At 46.2% G+C, this 21,469-nt stretch overlaps 1 protein-coding gene across 6 annotated transcripts in view; it reads right to left on the bottom strand.

The window, feature by feature from the left end:
• FRS2 (fibroblast growth factor receptor substrate 2) overlaps positions 1-21,469 on the bottom strand; it is a 620,941-nt gene that overhangs the window by 400,112 nt on the left and 199,360 nt on the right. For all 6 annotated transcript variants that reach the window (XM_069629345.1, XM_069629344.1, XM_069629343.1 and 3 more), the window contains one exon: positions 19,308-19,458. The gene's annotated coding sequence lies outside the window, so the exon portion shown is untranslated. The remainder of the gene's footprint in view (positions 1-19,307; positions 19,459-21,469) is intronic.

Here is a 21,469-nt window from a genome sequence, read left to right as displayed (position 1 = left end):
GAATCGCTGGGGCAGCTCTTCGACGGGGACTCCCCCCTTTCCTTCGACCAATGTAGCAGAGACAGACCGATTTACCTACACCCAATTAAGGCACTGGTGCCCCCCCTCAGACCCGAGCGGCCGCAACCCGACCCCCCTACCCCACTGGAGCTCACAGTAATTGACCTGCCAGCTCGAGGTAAGACCATGGCCCTCTATAAACTGCTGCAAGAGGACCTCCTCTCCACACTAAGCCTTCCTATATGCCCCAATGGGAGGTGGACCTGGGCCACGTGATAGAGGACCAGACATGGGTGGACATCTGGACAAGAACGCGCACGGCATCCCGCTGCATTACCAATTGGGAATGCGCCCACAAATTGCTCCTGCGCTTGTACTAGTCCTCCCCCCCTCCGCCTTCACCACTTTCAGCAGACCTTAGACCCCCCACTGCTGGCGACTCTGCGGTCACACATGAACCTACTTCCACATGTGGTGGACATGCCCCAAAGTAAGGGAGTTCTGGACACAATGTCTCGCCACAATAAAAGACATTACCCAAGTGACATTACCGCTGGCTCCCGAACAAATCCTCCCGAGGATCCCGCTCCCAGACTCTTACCCAAGATCGGGAAGGAGGGCAGCACTAACATCTCAATTTCTGTTAGCTGCCAAAATCACAGTGGCCTGCACCTGGAAGTCCGCGGAGGGGCCCCTGATGACCCTCTGGTGGGTCAAACCTTTGGACATTTTAATAGTCGAAAAGGTCACGGCAGCAAAAGAGGGCCTGCTCCACCGATTTACAAACATTTGGGCACCAGTATTACATGACCTGAACTACTCGGCCCTGACCTACAAACCACGCTTGATTGCGAGAGTCCTCCAAACCACCAGCGAACACTCACCGCCGGGCCTGACCGAATGAGGGCCAAGAACAAAGCCGCTTGAGATTTCTGGGGGAGAGGTGGAGGGACTATAGGTCATAAGTATGCTGAGAGGGGATAAACAGTTGTTATTGTACATATTCTCCTGTGTGCTGAGTTATAAATAATCAAATTTTAAAAAAAGATAAGGTCTAATCACCTCCAGCAGGTAATCTGTTAATGTTAAAGGATATTTGTACCGTGCACCATCACCATTGGAGTGGTCCCCTGGCGCTCTGGCGGCTCTGAAAGAGGGAGGGGGGGGTGAGTTAGTGGGAATAAGCTGGAGAAGTGCAAGAGAGCAGTGATGTACTGTTGGCAGCCTCAACCCAGTGGGTCCGTTGGCTGGGCTTGGGGTGTTTTACGGCCAGTAGTCGTGTGCTGTTGTGCAAGTCTATGTGCGGTTTGTTTTGTTGTTGCAGTGTAGTGAAGTTTGTGCGGATTGCTGCGTTTTAGGCTTGTGGTTGTGTTTAGTTAGAGTTTTGTTTTTGGTTAGAGTTTGAGAAGTGTATGCAGAGGGATGAAAGTGTTAGTGGATTGGTTAGTTGAAGCAATTCGAAAGGTGAGACAGGCCTATAGGAATCTCTGTGAATCTCGTAAACATATCACCCTACAACAAGACGCAGAATTGCTGCTTGCCATCTGGATTAGAGTTAGTGCGTTCTGGTATCTTGTTAATAGGCAAGACCCCAACTATGTCGTTTCTCGGCTTAATTCCATCGCTGAACAAGACTTGGTGAAATACTATGAAGGTAGATTTGGGCTCCCGATGAACAATACCCTGATTGAATCCCCAATGAAGGGAAACAGCGCTTGGGATCCCCATTTAGACCTGGCTATTATACATGGTCCAATAACAAGATCCAAGTCCTTTCATGCACCCTAATGGCCTCACAAATGATACCTTTAAGGAAGATCGTAATTTGTAGTCCAATCTGTTGCTTCTGGAATTTAAAAATATTATCTCCACCGGGAACACTCCTGGAATACGGCACATGTGATTCCCATGTGGGGGCAGGACTGATCCTAGTAATTATCGTCCAATTTCACTTATCGATGCCGATAGTAAAATCTTCTCGGCATTCCAGCTCTCACACTTGGAGGACTGGGCATCTATCTACCACCCACTGAAAATTCCAGACCGGTTTCAGAAAGGGACATTCTACTAATATCAATGGGCTGGCACTTAAGTGTATACAAGAGGAGGCTTGGCTGCAAATAAGGTGCTGTACGTATATGGCCTCGATTGATTTAACTGCCGCATTCGATTCTATCGACCGCAGCAGATTGTGGGCCAAATTAACCAAGTGGGGCCTACCTGAGGGGTTGCTAAAATAGACTTCTTGGGTGTATGAAAACTGCAGCATTCAGGTCTGACTAAATCAAAAAGGGGACTTGTCCAGGAGAATACCATCTTACCGGGGGTGAAACAAGGGTGTGTTTTGGCCCCATGGCTATTTAACCAGTATTTTTCAGAGGTGACAATATCGCTTGCTAAAGAGGGATTGGTTGTCATGACCCTTGCCCTTGGCCCTCACTGGCAAGTCAGCCTTCCAGTTAGGGCCAGGTCAAAGGCCTTTAAACCTCATCCAAGACATCCAAGACTCTTGGAATCAGTCCTGGCGCCTTTGGTGCCAGGCTCATAACCATCATGAAGACCAACATTAGAATGGGACTATTTATTTGGGACTATTTAACTTGGGGGGGGGGGGTTTCAGCCAACATGGAGGCACACACATAGCTCAGTTACAAGGAACTGAGCTATGAGGTCTAGTCTTTTGGGTGTGGCAGGCCTGGGACTATTTTACCTGAACTACTTTACCTGAGACTATTTAAACCGCACCCAAACAGCAGAACATGCTTTGTGTTATTCTGCTGTGGGCAGCGTAACGCTCACCGTGTCCAGTTATTTGATGCCAGCTTACCTGAAACCAAGGACCTTCAGAGAGAGAACGAACACTACGAAATTTACCTGGCACAGTATCCGGTCTTCAATCCATTGCTGACTTCAGTTCCACTCACCTGAAGGTACGAATTCCATCATCCGGCACCGCACGCATCCTGGAATACCATAACCTGGAAAGAGGAGAAAGAAAGACAGCATTAGTAAGCGTTTACTCTCGTTTCCTCCCAAATGAAGAAAGCCACACAATTCTTACCTGGGTAGTCATCTCCTGGTCAGCATCATTGCTGGAACATTACGGCACTCGGCGAGGAACATCGCAACCTACAAGGAGAGAAAAGACACATGTTAGCAATATAAAAGGCGAAACAGCGCCGCGCATTACTCACCGGACAGCATTGCGCACACCGCGCTTTCGCCTACCGGCCCATGCTCATCTTCAAACTGCATGACAACACCAAAATACCTTTCCATACCTAAAAGGAAAGAAGCAAGACATTATTATTCGAACTAAGAGGAACATAAGAACTGCATATAAAGACTGTAAAGCAGCAAACCTACGGAGTCGCAGCAGGCCTGGATTCCGAAGGGGGCTTGCACCAGTGAAGTAACTTGGTCGCTGCTCGCCCCGCACATCTACGCGCCCCTGCCACGAGGAGCAGGACGGAGAATCCACTTTTTATATTATTAAGTTGAGGAGAAGGCCCAATGGGGGGAGGAAGGAGTTGAGGCCAAGGGAGGTGCGAAAACAAAGACAATCTGGTATTGAATCCAGCTCCCCTATATTGCAGACCCATCTTTAACCAGAGGCCTTACCAAGGGACCGGGAGAGGGTTCGAGAGTACAAATCATCCAACCAGGGTTGGGTGGCGTCCCCGTGGATACCAGGTGAGCGTAACATTGGTTGCCCCAAGGATCGGCAATGAGAAAATTGTCTGCCTAATATATGCTGACGATGTATTGATATTTGATTCCACTAAAGGTGGGCTACAAAGATCGTTAAAGAATTTTGAGACCTTTGCCAAAGACAAGGGGCTAGTCATTAACCCAATTAAAATGAAGATTCTTGCATAAAAAAAAGAAGGTTACAATTAAAAGGTCCTGTATGTTCTGTGGGAGCCATGCCACTGAGGTTGGCAGATTCGGTACGGTACCTGGGCTTTCATTTCTCTGCCTCTAGATGCACTAAAACAGCGAATGAGATCCTACTACATAAGGCAAAGCTTCTGGAAGCCCAGGTTTTCCGAATCGGTTGCAAGTTTGGTAGATTCTCCCTCAAACCCTCAATGATGTTCCAAGGTAAACATGTTTGGGGATGCTTGTGGTCTCATGCAGAAGGGATGTGACCTAGCAGTTCGGGCTGGACTGCCCCTTTTGGGGTGGGACCAAGCCTGATTTGCATATGGTCTTTCCCCTTCTGTAATGGCTTGGCAGGCGAAGAACGATGGTCTAGAGGGTTGCCCCGAGCAATGCCAGTGGTTAAGATTCAGTCTAAACCTTCCAGCTGTCACCTCTTTGTTTTTGCTAAGGTAAAATAGTGCCTAAATTGACCTAAGGCCTAGAATTAAGATCTGATAATCTTTGCAAAGTCCTGAATAGAATTGAAGGGAAAATTTGGAGGCGTATTTTGGGCGTGCCCAACGCGATACCGATCTCGGCAATCTGCTTTGAGCTGGGAACTGTGTCACTGTGGGCTCGGGCCCAATGGGCTTCACTTGTCCTGTATTCAAAAATCATTTCTCCCATCCCTAACTCACTTTACCAACTGATGAGTCGAAACTTGGATAACTCGCCTGTACTAGAGGCCTTTAGAGCCTGGGCAGACCTCATCTTGGATGAGATTGGGATGACGGTGGAAACTTTGACCAAGAACCCTGTGAGGACTAAGCGGGCCCCATTTGATTATGACTGGGGGCAGAATCCTGATGTATTCCATTCCTACCCCTCGAGGAGTCATCTGTCCCACGAGCATAGACGAAGAGGAACCCTGACTAGGATCTTGCTACAATTCCCAAACCGGTTTTATAGAGGTATCCTTTTGAGGGCGAGGTGGAATCTGCTACCTACTAGAGAAATCCAACTCAGGAGATCCCTTATTTCAGTGGACCAAGCCTCTTGCATGTTCTGCATGGTTTAACTGGAAACTCTAAGGCATTTGGTTCTTGACTGCCCCTCTCTACAGGGCCTTATAGCCACGTTCCTAAAATCATTGGCACCATCTCCCGACCTTTATGAAGAACTAATATGGAAACATTGTCTCGAGAATATCAATATTGGCTTAACTCTTTTCTCTCTGATCGACCCTCCCAGGTACAACTCGGGTCCTTCCTATCCTCTATCTCCCTCTCTACCTGTGGTGTTCCCCAGTGGTCTAATCTCTAACCCTGGCTTTTCAATCAATACCTGGCAACTCTGACATACTGCATTTCCATTTTCTGCTCAAATTTCCAGTGCTATGAAGACGACACCCAACTCGTTTTCAGGCTTCCCTCGGCGACCTCCTCACCTTCCCTCATCTCTGACTGCCTAATCGCCATTAAAAATTGGTGTGCCGCAAATGACCTTTGTTTAAACCAACAAGACTGAGATCCTCCTCATTGGTACACCCCCTCCATCCTTTCCCCTTACTCTCTGGCCGGCCTCCCTTGGCCTTCCTTCTGCCCCTACCAGCGAAGCTAAGAACCTTGGGGTCATCTTTGACTCCACACTTTCCTACTCTGCACACATCTCTGAGGTCTCCAAAAAGTCAAACTTCTTACTGCACCTCCTTAAAGGCACTCTTCTTTCCTCTCCTTCCCTCAGAAGCCCCTCGTCTCCCAAGCTCCGATTCTCTCTAGGTTGCACTACTGTAACAGCCTCTTTCTAAATCTACCTGTCTCCACTCTCCGCCCTTTACAACTAATCCAGAACAGGACTGCGAGACTTGTCCTTGACCTCAAGCCCTGGTATCGTATCTCTCAAGCTCTGAAATCCCTTCATTGGCTCCCTGTGGTTGCAAGGATTAAATTTAAAACCCTTTGCATTGTCCACAAGGCTTTCTGGGGCCAGGGTCCAAATTACCTTCAACTATCCCTCTGTAAATACCTCCCCTCTAGAGCCCTTTGCTCCTCTACCTCCAACTTCCCCAGGGTCAGTCGTTTTTCAAAGAAACAAGCTGGTGGTAAATCATTGTCTTCTGCGGGGGCCTACCTCTGGAAGTGCCTACCTGCCAACTTGAAACTTGAGAACCATCTACGGTTCTGGAAGCTCTGAAAGACAGTCCTCTTCGCCTCTGCCCTTGCCCATCTTCTCCCCTGCTGATCTGCTTTCTCTCAGCAATGCTGCACCTGGCCACCCTCTGCCCTTCGAGCCCAGGTACCTGCTCACCCTGCCACCCTCGTGCACTGCCACCCTTGTGCACTGCCCCCTAGCCACCCCTTGCACTGGGGCCTGTATCTGTACCAATACAGCCCCGTCCCCAACTCTTTGTCTGCACTGATCAGATACTCCCTATCTGACCAACATTGCACTTGGCCCTCATAGGCTGCACTAGCACGGTTTTGGATCACCGTATATATTTACTTACTTATTATTTATCTTGTCTTCTTGTCTTCTCTTATGCTCTTCACCTTCCAATTTCTCCCCCTCCCATGCACTTTCCCCCTTCCCCATGCACTTGCGCGTTCTCAATGTCCCAGGGCCTAGTAAGATTGTTGTTTTTGTTCTCTCCCCTGTTCACTCGCTTTGCCTGGTCGCGCACTGAAACACCTGTATATGAGCGCGATATAAATAAAACATATCAAGGGCTGGCCCTGGCTGGTTTTATTAACTCTCTGCATCTGTAGGCGGGATCAATCTAATCGCAGTTGTGGGACATGTCATTTTGTTACACCACATCCCTTTTGTCTTTTTCTTTTGATGTTATTATTCTCTGTACTTGACCAGACAGTTTTTGGGAAACTTCGTTGTTTGATTTTAGAAAGTATTTTACCCGATTTATCACCAGATCTATTCTATGTTATTTTTATGTCTAATTTCTGTCTCATTCTTTCTTATTTTATTACTGGTGGTATTTCTTTCATTTCACTTGATGTGAAGTATCTGTTGATTCTCATATGATATTGTTTAACTTCATTTTGTAAAAGTTTGAACTAACCAAATAAAATTAAAAAATGTTTTTAAAAAAATGAACAAAAGCCAGTGTAGTGAATCTCACTGTTCTGCAAAAATAGTAGATCAGATACAAAAAAATAAAAGCAAAATGTTCGTGGGTCCATAGAAATGGAAGGAAAGGTGCTGTAAAGCGAAATCTTTCCTAACGGTACTGCTCGATGAGTGATGCACAGGATTTTGAAGATGGCCCTTTGTCCAATAGGGAACCAGTGTAGGATATGGAGAGCAGGGATCCCTTCATTGCAGTGCAAGAAGCAGTCTAGCAACAGAGTTTTGGACTCTTTGGAGTTTAAGTTGATAGGCCAACGCACCTAGGTAGAGGGCTTTCCATAGTCAAGTCTGGACATGACAATGGACATAATTGCAGCGAGTCTATTGGGGAAGGTGAGGTAAGGGAAGAAGTGTTCCAGAAGCCCAAGGTGGCAGTGACAGGATCTGGGGATATTATTGATGTGGTGAGACCGGGTTAGGTCAGAGTCCATTGTGCAACCCTAGTTTATTGACGGTGGTGGAGTTGGGGGGGAGGAAGGGGTAGAATTGCAGAGGGAGGATGGCCAGGGAGATGGGTGTGGGAATAAAGCTGCTGTATTGATGCACACCAGGATCTCAGTTTTCCCTGGGTTCAGATGGAGGTGGTTATTCATCATCCATAGGACAATGTCCGAGACATGCTGCTAGGTCAGTGCAGGGGTCAGAGGTCGATTTGGGAATTCTCAGGATTATTGGAGTCTCGTTGGCATAGTTCTAGCAGGTGAGGTTGGGAGAGCGGATGATCCCTGGCAGAGGGGTCATGTAGAGGTTTTAGAGAAGGGGTGAGACGCAGGTGCCTTGTGGTACTCCAGTGTTTGCTGGGCTTAGAGAGGAAAAGGGTGAAGATAGGTGATTTGCTGTCCGTTAGTGAGGAATGCGGCGATCCACTGAGTGCCGAATCTCAGAGTGTAGTCTGTCAAAGAGTATTGTGTGGTTAACAGTGTCAAACGCTGCAGAGAGTTCAAGAACAAGTGCTGCGCATCCTTCTAGGTTTGCCGAGACTTGGAGATAATCCCAGATAGAAATCAGTGTGGGTTCTGTTCCGTGGCATGGACGGAAGCCTGCACAAGGTCTAGGTGGTTTTTGGATTCCACCAAAAATGCAGCTTTGAATATGCAGTGCGGTCGATGACCTTTGCGAAGAATCGGGTGTTGGAGATGGGCCTGTAGTTGATTGGTTGGAGAGGGTCCAGGGATGCATGCTTTAGAAGGGATTTGACATGCACGATTCTGAAGGTTTTTGGGAAGGTGCCTGAGGTAAGGGATTCATTAAGTATGGACCTCGCCAGCTCTCCTGCACAAGTGGAGGTGAACATTTCTTTGAGGAGAGAAGCTGGACAAGGGTTAAGCCAACCACCAGTTATGTATATCTCTGGAATAAAGACATTGGGCCTCATTACAAGTTTGGTGGTAAATCTGCAGAGCTACTTATTTTATTTCATTTTTTTGCATTTGTAAAGCGCACTAACAGCCTAAAGGCATTGAGGCGCTGTTGCATGAAGAGGACTTAGTTACAAATAAAGAAAGCTTGGCTCGGGGTTACAGTGAGCTTGTATCAACAGTGAGAAATTCTGTAGGATACATACAATGGTGGATTAGGAAGGAAAACTTAGATCAGGGTTACAGAAAACGTGTAACCTAACAAGGAGAGTATAGTAAGATAATTACAAAGTGGTTACATGTTAGTGTTTAATACAGTAGCACTTAAGGTTTTATTACAGATTGTAAAAATGTGCAGCCTGAACAGGATCATTTGCCATCGGCTGCCATAGTGTATTTTATAGAAACAGCAAAGTTTTTATCACTTTTCGAAAAGCTATGTGAGTCAATGCTTCCAATGTAGGGCGGTAGGGTGTTCCAATGGGTCGCATCCAAGGTGGGGGAAGCTGGAGCCTCCTACACGAACTCTCTGGTTCTTAGGGGTGGAAATTCAGCTAGTGTATGCCAATCTGATGGGTCTGGCTGAGATGGGCTTAACTATGCTTTGAGACGGGTATACAGGTGCAAGGTTATGGATACATTTATGCATTAGGGCGAGAGTTTTAAAGATGATATGCTCCTTAACGGGAAGCCAGTGAGCCTGCCTCCTGGTCTCAGATACATGGTCCCACTTGGTCCTGCGGAATTACCACCAGATTACGAGTGGTGGTAGGTGGTGTTTGTCCACATATATTGGAGTCCATACGATTCCATGGGGATTTTGGGAGAATTACCACTGGCGGTAATTCCGCTGATTTGGCCTTTTTTTTGCTGTAAAGCAGATGAATGGCCTCCAGCATTTCTCCAAACCTGTAGTTCCGTGGTGTGGTAATGCAGAGCTAATAAAGTGGTAATTTTTGGGCCAAACTGCCAAACTCCTAATGAGGTCCATTGTATATAAATAAATATTTTCAACATTCTATCAAAAAATATGTTACAATTAAAAAATGCTTCTCAAATTTATTATTTCGACAACAAATGCGTTTAAGTATATAAATGCTATGTGACATACAAATAACCACCAGTCAACGTATCTCATACCTGTGTTGTCAACTCATATGTTTTTCCTCCAATCAGATTGCCTACAATGTGAATAAACATTTTCAGGTATGAAGGTCTATAGGGAACGTTGCAATTTCTACATTAGCCAAAACCTGACTAAGACTCACTTGCAGAAGTGTGCCGTTACGTTCAGTACATCACTGTCTGTAGTGGAAACATTCTATAACGTTTTCTTGTGTTGGGAATACCTGAGGAACTGGACTGCCCAGAGGATCTAAAATGGTACATTCCGGCACGGCATCTTGGAATTCCTGGACTCACTTGTGGGACTTTCGACAATCTAGCTAGGTGCACTGTTAATGTCTATTGAGCTCATTACTGATGAATCTTGATATTATTGAAACACACAGATTTAAACCCAAACAAGGTAGTGTGGACAGCAGTCAAGGCTTGGTCTCCAGAGAGTCTTCTAGGGCATCAGTGAGCCCACACAGAATAAAACACAATAATTGAGCTTAGAATCGTAATGCATAAAAATACAACGATTAATTGGGCCTTTAAAAACACACCAAGAAATGAAATTATCTGGCAGTATTGTCACTGAAAACCATACATCACAAATATATTCATTCACCAGTAGGTTCACTTACAATACATCACTCTGTAATTAACCATGTAAGTAATCAAATACAGATACAACAAATAGCACCAATACAATCCCAATTCCCTTTACTTAGGCAATCAAGCCCCAAGATGGGGTACGACTACCAAAGGTAGTCATACCTCCCTCTGGGACTCCCCAAGTCCTTCTCGACTCTTAAATGTTTGCGTTTCTTCAATTTTTAGATTTCATCAATCCTATAAGTTGCAACCACGGATTTAGTGTCATCTTCACTTGTACACTGTCCTTCAACTTGCTCGCACTGGGATGAGAAAGAAGCTCCCCGAGTCCTTCTCGACTCTTCTGAAGGTACTGACCAGGGAGATGCCTCACAAAATGAACTGACCAGGGAAATGCCTCACAGAATGATTTACTTATCTTGTCTTTTGGTTTCGCCCTCAAGTTTCCCAGCCCGACTTCTGTTCCCGTCATCTTCTCTCCAGTCACTCTTCACCGGTTTCACTAGGGGTCGTGGGTTTGTTTTCTTTTGTGTGCTTCTCTCTCTCTCTCCCTCGCTCGCTTTTCTCGCTCTCACGCTCTCACGCTCTCCTTTAGCCGTTTGACTTCACAACAATACTGGAGGTCTGGGCGCACGTTTCGGACCGAATGATCCACACATTACAGGTCACGCAACCACCACAGTTCCTCGTACTTCCCATACAATCAGCTACTTGCCTCCCAAGCAAGCTAGTGCCGGTGGTCTCAGGGTAGTTCTTCGACCGCACAGCCCACCCACCACAGGTCATGCCACCACCACACTGACTCTCAGCTTCAAGGTTGTCGACTCCCAGTCGACAGACGAGATGTTTTCCTAGCGTTCCTCAGTTTGTTCTCATCACTCTGCACTGCTGCTTTGACACAGCCTTCAAACGCCGTGTTTCAAACTCACTGGCTTTTTGGCGGCCTCCTAGCTTGCAGACTTCTTCCGGAGGTTGCTCTACCCATCTTTTACTGTTTAGCTTAAGTAGCTGCAACTTCCCCAGCATAACTTCAGTTTGATCGACAACAGCTGGTCAAACACTCTTCATGCTTGACAGTGGCATTCTTGTGTTCTTCGTCCCAGTACCCTTCATAGTGAGACTGACACATTACAGTAACATATCGTCTCAGACTTTACCATAGGTAAGGAAGGTTTGCTTTTACCCTGTGGGGTTGGGAGATAAAGGGGCCACATCCCAGATGCATGTCCTGGTCCCCAGGTGCGATGTCCGCCCCCATGTGATCCTCCCACATATTACCACCCCTAGGGGGACTATCAGTTAGTGGTATCACCTCCCTAGCCACATGGAATGGAGCTCCCCTCATGGGAGAAGTGACGTTGTTTGCAGGATCGTCACAGATATCCAGAGAGGTGGACAAAGAGAGAAAGCCCTACAAAATGCCCCAGCTGCATTACTAGCAGGGCTGTGTTGGAAAAGCAAGTCAGACAGACATTATCTTAAATGTCTCCACAGCATCACTATGTAGGATGGACATGCACATTTACTTACCAATTTTTTTTGTTTATTGGCCAAGTAACACAAAATAAAAGCTAAAAAGAAAGACTACATACATAAGTATATAGAGCACACATCATTCCAAATTTGCCCTCTAACAGTTTTGCATTTTCATGCATCAAATTCATATTGTGGAGGAAAAAAAATGACATACATTGAAATATAAAAACACAAACACACTAGCTGCGCAATACGGCTTCATACCAAACTAAATTATTATCAGTTCATATACCATGATTTACAAATTAGACCTACATTTTCAACCATCATACCACTGACTCAATTTACATACAACATTTTATCAAGACTCACCTTGAATACCCAATGAGTTTAAAAAACCCACAGTGGCAATCGCACATGAAATCGGTGTACCCCTCAAGCAATTTTTCCAGAACGCCTCAGTATCCACCAATTCTCTTTTACCCACATACTTGGAGAAATGGAAATATTCCATTTTTTTTCAAAGCAGGACACCCCATTACCAGATGTTTCAAAGTTTCGATGGATTCACTATCCTTGCAAAAACGACAAACTATCCTTTCCCATGTCAATTTACCATAGTCTTCTAAAATTTCACGTGTCTTATAAGAACCATCCAGTGTCTATAGTCTGATCAGGTGACTTCTGGATCCAAAACCGCCATCTTTGAATTGTTTTGCCAACCTCAGAAGGGTCTTCAACTGGGCTGAGAGCAACATAGAGCTCAGCCATACTGCCAGTCTGCCGTTTGCTTTTCCAGCCTCCCCTCTGCCACTATTGGGTGCTCCTTGCCACCCCTCCTACTTTACTCATTACTGGGTCGGCTTACCCCCAGGTGAACAGCAAAATGCAATCGCCCAGCCTCTTTGCCTGTGAGTCTTTATACAACCTCTTCTCTTGGTGCACCTGATAATGCTTAAAATCCAACCAATACATTGCCAGCTAGCCCTGCCAACTACTGAACGAAAATGCATCCACTCTTCATCCTCCTCATTCTTCAAATCTCTCCTTATGCTCTCTCTCCAATCATGCTACATTGCCCACCTTTCCTATCCCATCATAAAACTCACTGCTCTCACTACATCATCTCCATACCAGCTCACCCTTCTGACAATCAACGCCAGCCAACAAACAAACCCCCCCCCCCCCCCATCACCTACCCACCCCACCCTACCGTACTTGGCACACTCAAACTAAACTCCTCTACTCCTCCCTGCTCCATCAACTGCACTCTGGAATGCTCAGTTTGCAAAAGGACTTCCTTCATCACCAACTACTTTCACTCTAGCTGTCCTCTCCTCGATTTCCTTGCCACCACAAACCTGGAGCTCTCCCGCCGACACTGCTACCCTGGCAGCTTTTTGTGACTCAAAACTTTCCTTCTCTCACTGTCCTTGGCTCATATACCAGGCAAAGGCGAGGGTGTTGGGCCACTATTTTCTCCCCGCCTTCACATCTCACCCCAGTGCCACATCCCCTCCCAACGCCTTTGAATTTACAACCTCAACTATCGCTCTTCCTCACTCTACTCACTTCATTTCTGCCCGCCTATCTGTTTATCGCCGTCCTGATCCCACTCGACCATTTTTCAATGAACTCGGCCCGCTCCTTGATACTCTCTCCCTGTCGCATCACTGCATCCTGTTACGTGACTTTAACCTTCCTTTTACTAACACTGTGCAAAAATCTGACCATCAATCTTTTGTCAATGAACATGCTTATTCACTATTTGAAACCTACCAACTTACTCTGTGGGCAACTCTCTTGACCTCCTCTTAATCTCCAACCCTCTCTCAGAAACCAATACTACTGTCATGCCATCTCTTTCAGACCACTCCATTGTATCGATCACCATTATCTCTTCTCCCTCTAAGCTTACCTCCCCACCTGCCACTCCCATTTTCAAGAGAACATTTAAACCCTCTGCCATTACTCTGACCTAAAACGTACTCTCCTCCTCCACCTCCTCTCTAGATCCTTCCTCCATCTTCCATTCCCTACTTTACAACTCCTCTTCTCATTTCCCACCATCGTTCACCCCTAAATCCCAGCATCCTCAACCTTGAGTCCCCACATTCATACATGGTCTATGCACTGACATGCAGCACCTCCGGTGAAGATGGAGGCGGTCCCACTGAGGACCTGCAACTATACCTCTCGGCCCTGGACACAAGTCTTCTCTTGATAGTGCTAAAAGGGAGTTCTACCTTTATCTCAAGAACACACAATCTAATCCTCTTCACCCACCTCCAAGGAACCATAAACTCACTCCTTACTCCTCCTAAACCCAGAACTAGTAACTCTACTCTTTCAGCTAGTGACTGCATATTTTGCTTCCAAAATCAGGAAAATCTCTCCTCACCCTCCCCTTAATCCCTCTTTCTCCTTTTCTTCACTGCACCTACTCTACCATCTTTCACTGCCTCCATCTCACACTTCAGTCATACCAACACTCAGGATGTCCTTGCACTGCTAAAGATAACCCTGCCTCTGCCCCATCAGATCATCTTGTGCCTCAGCTGGACAAACCCATTGCCCTGCTAGTGGCCTCCCACCTTGCTAGTCTCAAACCGGTCTTTCGACTTTGCCTGCTTGTTTCTATTTCCAAAACGGCCATGGTCCTTCCGCTGATCCAAACCTGCAGATTAACATTTGACCTGCATCATTTCTTCCTCACTACTCGAAAGTGTTGTAAAGAGATGCATTCAACCGCCTTACTAATTTACTTGACACGCACAACCTTCATGACCCACTCCAAGCCGATTTCCACTCGTGCCACTCCACTGAAACTGCTCCCATGAATGTCTCCAACTGTATTGCCGCTACAAAACATTCCAACCCATCGTCTATCCTAATCCACTGTGACTTGTCTGCGGACATTAATACCGCCAATCACTCTGATCTCTTCAACATAATCTCCCTGCTTGGGATTCGTGGCAAAGCACTTGACTGGGTCGAGTCCTACATGGCACCTAGTCACTTTTCTTTTAACACAAACACCAGCACCTCTCAGTGCACTCCTCTGACTGTTGGTGTTCTGCAAGGCTCTGTCTTGGGTCCTCCTCCTGCTCACACTTATGCTGTTGTGGAACTGCTCTCCTCCTTTGGTTTCTCATACAAACTCCTCTCTTAAACTCTTTGCAGACACCCAAATCCTGTTCTCCTTTCCTGAACTCTCCACTGACCTATCTACCAAAATCTCTGACATTTTCTTGGCTGTGATGTGAGGAGCCAGGAATGAGAGTCGGACACCAGGGAATCAGTTCTGGTCAAAAGACTTATTAAAATAAAAGGGGGTGGGGAAATGCCACTATCCCTGGACTAGAGACGATTCCGTACCTAAAACCAAAACTAAGTGTCTGTCGATGCCAGAATGTCCAAAGCAAAATCGTCCTGTGTACAAAGTAATATTCTGGCCCTCACAAAGTAAACTCTAAGGTAAAAAGGGTAATGTCATTGGCATTGAGTGGTTTATAAGTGTTCAAAAGGAAAATGCATAACTTCAACACAAATGTTCCAGAAGGAAAGAGTTCCTTATTCCAGAGGCCGGTTACCTTCCCCTATATTTCTCTTCCCTCTGTTGAATATTCAAAGATATCAGTTCCTTGAATTTCTCTTAATCCACAATGCAACTGTTCCACAAAAACAACTTGGCTCTTTATCTTTATCTTGCTAGGATACCTGGTGTAATCATGCCAGGTTTTCACTCTCCTTGCTTCCTTGGTTTCACAACGCCTTTGACTAGTCCAGATATATCCTTCTCAGGACCCTTTTAGCTGATGTACTCCCCTCCCCACACCCATCTTCTCTTGCCTACCATGGCCCACCTTCTTCCCCCGCTACTCGCCGCCTCCTCTCCCATTGCGCTGGATGAGGTCTCTAGAGTAGTCTGCTCTATGAAAGTCTCCTCTAAACAGGTGCTCCCCTGTTCTTCCAGAACCATCAAGGACAACAATGCATCTCTCGCCCCAGCCTTGGGTGACCTCTGAAACCATTCCTTTGCCATTGGCTCCTTCCCACAACCCCTCAAGCACTCTGTGCACCCTCTCCTACAAAAAGTCATCTTCTGACCCTTCTTGCCTGGCTAACTATCACCCTCTCTTTATCACCCATTTTTTGGGTAAACTCATTGAGAAGCGGGTCATCCCCCAACTGACCTTCCACATGTAAACTGCTGGCTGCCTCCATGACCATCAGGATGGTTTCAGAGCATCCAGAGGCACGGAAACTGCTCTACTGACCACCCGTGAAGGCCTGCTCTCGAACCTGGACTCTAACTCTCCCTCTGTTCCGATCGTCCTTGATCTTTCTCTGCCTTGGAAACAGTCAACCACTCCATCCTCATAAATCATCTCCATGATACCCTAGGCATCACGGACAGGGCACAGGCATGGTTGACCACCTTCCTTTCAGAACGACCCTCCCAGTGCAAGTGGGTCCTTTCTTCTCCTCCACCTCACTCTCTACCTGTAGCATTCCTCATGGCTCTATCCTATCGCCATGGCTCTTCTACATCGACCTAGCCCCTCTGGCCCACTTGATCTCCACCTTCTCAAATGTCCGATCAACAAATACAGTGTTCCGTTTGTCCTTGCCCGGTGTGTTTCCCTACCAGAACTGTCACATGTATACACACTTGCAATTGCCAGTTATACTATCCTGCCAGGGCTTTCTTTGGATGCACATACTTTGCAGCTTTACTTTGCCTGGTGTATTCTCCTTCTAGGGATTCTCACATGTGCTCTGCACAAACTTTTAAACGTAATACTTTCTTGAGTTTTCTTTATCTAACACAGTACCTTCCTGGTACACTATCCTGCCAGAGCTTTTCTTCAATGTGTATTGCACAAAACTTAAATTCTCTTACTTCTTGTTCGCTTTCAACAAAAGGTTCAGTATTTCCTTCTCTTTCAAGTATTTAATTTGTATCCTATACATTGCCCATACACCCTGGTGTCTCCCCTTCCCTTTCGGGGACTCGCGGGCATTCTTTATTTTTCCCACGGTTAGCCGGTGACAGTCGTTCGTCTTCTCTTTTCGTCCCGCCACCTTCCTTGCTCGGCAACACGCTTCTCGCAGTTCCGGCTGGGCTCTTCTGCTTTCCGTTCGGCAAAGGAAACGCTGCTGATCCGCATCTGCAAACTCCCAGGAGCCTTGTATTGGCTTCTGGCGCTTTTGCAGCGTGTCTCCTCTTGCAGGCAGCTTTTCACTTCTGTCTTCTCGAGCCGGATGGGTCCACGACAACCACTGCAGCCACACAGTCTCTCGGTCTGTCCAGTGAGAAGCAGCTTTCTCCCTCCAGCAGCGTGCCCCAGTCAGCTGTAGCAGGTATTTAAATCTCCCAGCTACAGGTATGTGCTCACAACAACTAGAGCGCAGCCTGTACTCTTGGTATTTTCCGCCCTGCATTACTCGGCTCATCTTCCTCTTCCCAGTATTCCTGCAGTTATAGGAATGGAAGTCCATTCTTGAGGTTCTGTATGTAGAATCTGTTTAAGTGTTCTCAGAAGTCTTTGATGGCAAGTTATCTCTCGATAACTTATAGGTAGCATCTGAAAAGATATTTTCATGACTTTTGGAGGGCATTTCAAATCTTGATAGCTCACACACAAATCTTGTCAGATGGTTTTCAGTACCCTTCTTAGTTGGGGGGGGGTTCAACAACATGCCATTAAAACACTGTGCATGGAGAGTGCCCTGCTATTCTCCTGGCGATTGTCTACCCCCATTTGATCCTCCCTCATATAGCCGCCCCCAGGGTCACGGAGCTGCTGCCGTCCACTGGCCACATGGGGAGAGGTCACTGCCAGGAAAGGAGTGATGAAACCATCAGATTCATTACAATGGCTCACACTCATGTTGAACTCTGCCAAAATAGAGGTGCTTTTCTTTCCTGCTAATAATCACTCTTCTTCTCCCCTGCCTATCCAGTTCCCACTTGGCACTCAACCCTACTCCTCTTCAGCTACAACCCTTGGTGTCATCTAGGACCATTTACACACATTCTCTACCTTCATCTCTAAAACTGCAACAGCGGCTCACCTCAACCTCCTAAATATCAGGAATATCAGGCACTTCCTTCCCTTCAAAAATGCCAAACCTCTCCTAACCACTCTTGTACCACTCGTCTTCTCTAAGCTGGAGTACTGCACCAGTATCCTCTTTGGTCTTCCAAACTATGCATTCTATCCCCCTTGACAAGATTAACTTTGCTACCAGGACTCTGAACTCCCTCGCTTCAACCCTACTTCCTGCCATCACCAGCAGGCTGGCTGGCTATGCAAAACAGGGACAAATTCAAATTTCTCCTACTAGTGCATAAATCCATCCATGGAAAGGCATCGCCAGATCTATCCTCTTCTATGAACTCCTACAAACCGTGTTTCAGCCTTTGCTCTGCCTCCTCCACCACCCTTGTGGCATCGCACCCACCCTTTGCTTCCTCTTGCTTACGCTCTTTCACTCTTCTTGCTCTGCTTACTTGGAACTCCCTCCCCTCTGCAATTTGAAACACGGTCCACAAAGATTTATTCAAAAGCAAATTTAAAGCCCACCTCCTCGCTTCTGTGCAATCCTCTGGACTCACTTCTTCCAGCCTCACTACATACACCTTTCCTCGCCGCTAACCAGACTCTTCCCTCTTTTCCCCACCACACTAGCACTTATAAGTTTGAGGTCACAGCTCATGCGTAGCTTGTTAGACTGTCTACCCAATGACACTTACTCGTCCTAAATTTGTCCACATTTTAATCCCAATATACCCCCTTCTCAAACCTGGGCATCCTGCCTCCCATTTATCTGCTATATTACCTTCTGTACGCCCCTTTGTGACCAAAATAGCATGTTTATCAGTATGCATGTACTTAATTTCTTTTAAATGACAGGCCAGGAAAAACTTAGACTGATTTTCAGAAGGGAAATTGAGAAAACCCTGTAGTGAGATTGAAGTATGTGGAAAGAAACTTAAGGGAGTGCCACTGGCTCAAACTGATGGCCAAAATAACAGAATGCTATCTGGAGAAAAAGGTTACCAAGTACAGGTATTACTTAATATATACTTTGTCCTATTGCAGGTAAGCGTATGCGAGGCAAGGCATGAGATTTATGCATTGACAAAGGGGGGCCCATGGTATCAGTGAAAAATAAAAGCAGCTGCAAGTTTGTGTAGAGTTCTTAAAATGCTACTGCAGGTCCCATGATGATCTGGCAATGGGAAACAACAGCAAAAGACCCACTCACAGAACTGCTTCGTATTAACTGGTTGCAAATTAAAAAACAATGGGGGAGAAGAGAGGACATCAAATGGCAGAAAAACTAGCCAACAGCAGAAAAACAAAAAGGAAAAAGTTATTTGTACTGCACAGTTCCCTTAGACCTCTAACCTAGAGTAAGTTAAAAACTGCATAAGTTAAAGGAAAGATAAATCGGGTACACAGGGAGGACAAGCAAATGACTGATCAAATTTGCACACGAGAACCCAAGATCAGCTTGAATAATCATTGAGCCAAGTTGACACTGTTCCGATATACAAAAACAGGCACCATTTATTTTAACAGGTTAGGAGTGGAGGGATCTGGCATAAGAGTAAAAGGCAAAAATGCTTCTCAGGTCACGCATGGAATCCAGAACATTACATGGTGTACTACAGAGGATACCATTGTCAAACCTGATGGCTGCATTATTCAGTTTCCACGACTGCCTTACCTGTACTTGGATTTCTTTAGATGTTGCTACCTGCACCTCATCCAGTACTGTGTCCCAATTTCAACATATCCTGTAGGTCTGGATGAATACTTGGGAGAAACACTGCATGTTGCGGAGAGCCTTCACACACCACGAAGACCTGGAAGACGGGCTTTTGCAATACGTGGCCAAGATTAAAGAAACAAAAACTAGTTAATACACGTAAGCACAGTTCAAGTATGAAAACTATAGTTGCTTCAAATGAAATACTATAGTGATGAAAGGGAATCGACGAACAGGGAATTATGAAAGTGGAATGGAACATAGGGTTGGGCCAAAAGATATTCATTATGCACATTTGTCTTTCCAAAGTTTAAAGTTTACATGTGACGTTATTGCCACACCTTCTGCTTCTTTCTTTTAACAAATTAGCATATCAACAACAAAATAAAACAGAACAGTCAATAGATACAAAGACTAGACATTGACCAATAAATATGAAGTAGTTATAGCGCACAACCATAATATTAATTGATGTGAAGGGTATTAGCAGGTGGGAGTTAAATGCTCTGTATATAGGTCTGGAGAAATGAATTTGAAATGTACAACACAACAGGCTCATTGGTATCACTCTGTAAAGGTAGGGCAAGGTCTCCTCTCCACCCGAAGTAGGCCTAGGGTTGTCTGGTAGACCGCCTACCCTTTGTGGGTGACCAATGTTCCAGACATGCTTGGATTCATGTATGTGCATTTACTTGTATGTGCTTTCTGACCAGGTGGCTTTCACACTCTGAAGTGGCCGGGTCTCTTTCAGGAGGTACATGAAAGACTACAGCAACCAGAATGCACCAGACAGCCTTAGAAACCAGAGTTGGATACTAGTTCTTGGGGAGCAGCACTTCAGAAAATGGACCACAAGGCACCGGGACCCAACAGACAAGACATGGCCTGAAATGTGAGAACAAACTGTTTGCTCAAAAAGAAATGGACTAGGCGCTCCCATTTGAGAAGCCAAATTAGAGACCAAATGCCCCCTCCCGCCCCACAACTGCAGCCTGTTTACAGTGGAACAATGGGGCAGCTTCAGCAGTGCAGGAAGTAGCAAGAGACTGCCAAAGAATAGGAGATGTGAGAACACTCCATAAACCCTGTTGGACCATCGACTTGCCCAGTGAAGGGGAGGCACACTTAAACAACCACAGTGACTGCATGGCAAAGATGAAGGCTGGTAAAGTGACAGAGCTAAAAGGTCCTTAGGAAGTGTGCCATGGAAAGTCCAGACCCCAAGGAGATAGATCAGACAGCTAGGACTAGGGAACTAGCAGACTTGGATAATCAATGGGCACAGAGGGAAGCTTCCTAACGAGTAAGGGGAGGGCTATAAAACACCAGCAGAGTCAGTTGACAGTGAGGTGTTTGGGTGAGGTCGGCCGAGCTGGAGGAAGACCAAGCGACTGAGGCTGGTGTGCAGGTGGTTGGGAATTGGAGTATTTGGAGGGAGTGATTGAAGGTAATTCTGAAGGGAGACCAGGATAGGGTTGAGAGTAAGGGAGGTGGGGGAGGGGGTTCAGAGTAAGGGAGAAAAGGAGAGCTACAAAGAGAGCTAGCAGACACCCCACATTCAGAAGGGCCCCCAGTCACTTCTCCGGTATCCCCACCCACACACTAAACAATGCCCTCATAGGTGACTCTTCCAAATGTCGGTTCAACATCTCAGACGGTGTGGCATATACCCGTTCCCAAAAGCGCACTAGCCCAGGACAGTTCCATAGCATGTGCATAGAACCAGCACTATCTTGGCCACATCTCGGCAGCTGCTTCCATTAATCGTGTACATTCTCTGCAGTACTCGTGGTGTGTAGTGTAACATATGTATGATCCTATACTGTATCAATTTGAACCTCATTCATAGAAACTGATTTAGTAAATAAACACATGTTCTTCCACATCCCATCCTATATGTCCAACCTCAGTTTGGCTGCCCATTTATTGCAAGCCTTATTTTTCAGAGACGTTTTATCTAATATACTGGCATATAACAAGGCCACTATTCTTCGGCAGCCGTAAGAGTTGGCCAACAGATCCTTCTCAGAGGGTTCTAGTGGGTAGTGTTCCCATTGCTGTTGCACTGCTGCTCTTAATCTATAAAACTGGAGTATTTCCATGGTTGTCTAGAGTTCCTC

This window comes from Ambystoma mexicanum, chromosome 12, assembly GCF_040938575.1.
Source record: "Ambystoma mexicanum isolate Mex_15411 chromosome 12, UKY_AmexF1_1, whole genome shotgun sequence".
Classification (NCBI taxonomy): Eukaryota; Metazoa; Chordata; class Amphibia; order Caudata; family Ambystomatidae; genus Ambystoma; species Ambystoma mexicanum.
The sequence above is the reverse complement of the archived record's forward strand: the minus strand, read 5'-3'. Positions and strand labels throughout refer to the sequence as shown.